The sequence below is a fragment of the Lactuca virosa genome, chromosome 5, assembly GCF_052849685.1.
Source record: "Lactuca virosa cultivar CGN04683 chromosome 5, Lactuca_virosa_CGN04683_v6, whole genome shotgun sequence".
NCBI lineage: Eukaryota > Viridiplantae > Streptophyta > Magnoliopsida > Asterales > Asteraceae > Lactuca > Lactuca virosa.
This window is the reverse complement of record NC_136430.1, coordinates 13,723,475-13,727,354: the sequence shown is the minus strand read 5'-3', so window position 1 is coordinate 13,727,354 and position 3,880 is coordinate 13,723,475.

Sequence of the window (3,880 nt, the reverse complement as noted above, 5' to 3'; positions counted from 1 at the left end):
GATCTCATAAGGAAATGATCAAGATAGCATTTTTTTTACCTTCAACTGAAGCAGAACCCTGAAGAATCTCTGGATCCAAAGCCTTCTCTTGATCCAAGCCAAGATGCTCTCCAAATCCCCTATCATAATTGCACAAGAACACCCAATTTAGACACTCTCTCTCTCTCTCACAATGGATGGAACTGATCTAGGGTTTCCCACAGGGCTCTCTGGAGATAAGGGAGGCGGAAATAAGGGCTTAAGGCCATTTAAATAGGGCACAAGTCCGGAAAATTAGGGTTTCTCTGCCCAGCACCTACTCGGCGAGTCCCTCCTCTGACTCGTCGAGTACACTCATTAAATCCACGCGGCAATCTCGAATCGACTCGGCGAATTGGACCCTTAACTCGTCGAGTCTCTTCTTCAACCTCAAGGTTAACATATACAATAATATCCCTGAAAATCCGGATGTTACAATTTTCCCCCACTTGAATTAGATTTAGCCCTCGAAATCGCTTCTCAACGCCACATAGGTTGAACCCACCAACCCGGAAAGTACCACCGAAGTATCTCATGCCACACAACTAAATTCCTCCATAGACACCTGAAACCAACATGAACTCCCAAACCCGGAAGAGGACATACCCATGTGAACAACAAACCCTCAATACTCTGACCTCAGGCACGGAAAATGATCATGCTTGTTCAGGAGCGTCTTCTGACGTCTAACAAACATAATCCTCAGCTCCCTTCTCAATATCCCTTTCAAGACTGAGAACCAGGTCATCTCCCGACCCAACAATTGAACCTCCAAAGGTTACCCATCCCATGTCCCAAAACGTCTCACTGACTTCCTTCTCACAACAACTATCTCAGCCCAGTGTGACACACAAGTCACGAATTTGGCTTTACCTCAAGCGAATACATAAGTCGTCTCACCCTCGACCTCTGTCGTCTACTACTCCTTAATTCCATGCATCTCACGGTTTTTCCCATACAACCGAACTGACCCACTCAGGTCTAAGACATCATAAGACACACAATACCCCGAAAAATAAAACCCTTTTCTGAATCTCGGATGTCATTCGCCTACTCGATACACCACCAAAGCCAAACTCATACTCGAGAGTCTGGTTCGATACAGAATTGGAACCACTAGTCCCAATGGAGCACCCAACTCATGACCCATGACTCGCAACTCATGCGTACATCATTTCTCCAAGTCCTTTCGATTGCGATAACCACAACTTAACTCATAATATAACGATTCCCGACACATATGGAGACCCCAGTCTCGCCCCTGGTCCGACTACCAGGTTCCCGAACTCAAGGATTAAGGCTACCCAAGCCTAAAAACTCTTCTGCTTCATGCTCTGACTAGCGAATAATACGGTTCCTCGTAGCACCACGACACTCTCTCGCTGGCTAGTGAATACTACGACTCCCTGTAGTATTTCAACACTCCCCAATGACTGGTGAGTACTACGGCTCCCCGCAGTATCGCAACACTCCCCTAATGGCTGGTGAGTACTACGGCTCCCCGCAGTATCACAACACCCTATCTCTGACCAGTGAGTACTACGGATCCCCGTAGCATCACAACACCCTCTCTCTGACTAGTGAGTACTACGGCTCCCCGCAGTATCACAACACTCCCCCAATGACTGGTGAGTACTACGACTCTCCGCAGTATCACAACACTCCCCCCAATGGCTGGTGAGTACTACGGCTCCCCGCAGTATCACAACACCCTCTCTCTGACTAGTGAGTACTACGGCTCCCCGCAGTATCACAACACCCTCTCTCTGACTAGTGAGTACTACAGCTCCCCACAGTATCACAACACTCCCCCAATGGCTGGTGAGTACTACGGCTCCCTGCAGTATCACAACACCCTCTCTCTGACTAGTGAGTACTACGGCTCCCCGCAGTATCATAACACCCTCTCTCTGACTAGTGAGTACTACGGCTCCCCGCAGTATCACAACACTCCCCCAATGGCTGGTGAGTACTACGGCTCCCCGTAGTATCACAACACCCTCTCTTTTCTCCCCACAATCTCATCCTCAGGTCATTACCTCATTACGTTCACTAAATCATGCTTCGCGGCCCAACATAGATAGGTGCACACACCCACCCAGGCTAAACATCACTACTCCTAACGACCGCCGTCGACAAAAAAACTTTTTCTCACTTCAATTCAGATCCTCATATAATCCTGGTTGATGTCAATTAGCTGAAATGGCTCCCACCGGAACCATAGACACCTGATACACCACTCGCCATCTCATAACTCAAGTCTCAAAATGATCCAAAATTTAGGATATCATACTCGGATATCTCGGCACATCATCACAGAACCTTACGACGTCTTCCCTCATCCACTGATCTTCCACTAGCACAACTCGCAACCTCGAAATACTCCAACTCACAACTTGAAACACGGAGGAATCGTCAATGTCAAGTACACGTTGACGACCATCCGAAACCCTATCCTCTATGGCTCAAACCCATGCGAATACTCATACTGACTCTGAAGTTGACTGCCAACAACTGTTGCCCCTCCCAAAGTGAACATAACAACCCATACATCGAACTGGAAATTCTCCACCGTCGAAACTATCCTTACGAGCCAACCACCTCGAATTTACCATTACAACCTTGAAGAATCCCTAACCACCACAAGGTCTCTGACCAACGGTCGCCTGCCGTGGAGACACTCATCCCCTCCTGAACATGTACAACATGCATTATCTCGCTCTGGACCTCGCCTCGACCACCAATAACCATGGCCTCATGTATCCATACCGCAGGTCTCCATATCCAGCTCTCTAACCGCACTAGAACAATTATCTGATTCTCTCAGTAAATAATCCAGTTCTCCCCCACTCAGGGTTCGAACCACCACCATTTGGTATACCGTAGTCTACTCCACAGACTGGCTCGCCAGATGCACCGATTCCGCCTCATGGGATATACCACACCGCGCTCGATGATCTTCCGGATAATAACCACATAACTCCAATTATCCCGAAATCCACCAATCTCATAAACCTCCTCACGTGACTGCCTCCAGCCATCTCAAAATCTCAGACCAACACACTGTCGGACATCCCATCTGTCCCTAATTAGTCCCGTCTCTCGATCTGGAAATAATCCACTATCACACCTCTCGTCTCCAATCCTTCCCCCACCGTCCCATCGTGTGGATTATCATAAAAACAGGAGACTCCGCTCTCACAACCGATACACAACATAAGCAACGAGGGCCACCTCCTCGGTATACACCTCAAAATCTCCTGGAACTGCTGCCAAAAAGTATGCCTCACCCAGAAAGGTGCTTCCTTGTTCTCCTACATCTCAGTCCCCACTAATAACCCTCGCATGGAATGGGACATACTTCGCAGTAGACATGCTGCTCAAATACTCTGGTGAAAAGATCACAACCATATGCTACCCCACCGGGTTTACCTCCAACTCTGAAACCGAAAGCTCAATATCTCTTCTGCCCATCACAGGAAACCGAAATAATACAACTCTGGTCACAGAAAGTGACATCTCCTTTATCGGCCGATTGCTCAATTCGGACCGTAATCCTCCATAAATCACCATCTTCTACTCCTCCCTGAGTCTTGCGACTCCAACTGGCATCTCACCAAAAATCCCTCGGGGACTAACTCGTTTTCCCCCCTCAAGGCATGCTCCATTGAAACTTGTTCAACATGGACCTCTAGCCCCACACTCTTTCACATCTGATCTCAGTCTAACCAATCACAACAGAATAAATGGTAAAACCAGAAGCACTAACCGCCACGTGTCATGGTACTCAAACCATGTGACCACCTCTCGATCCGCTATGAATCATGGTACCCGAACCATGTTATCTTTTCTCAATCTGCTA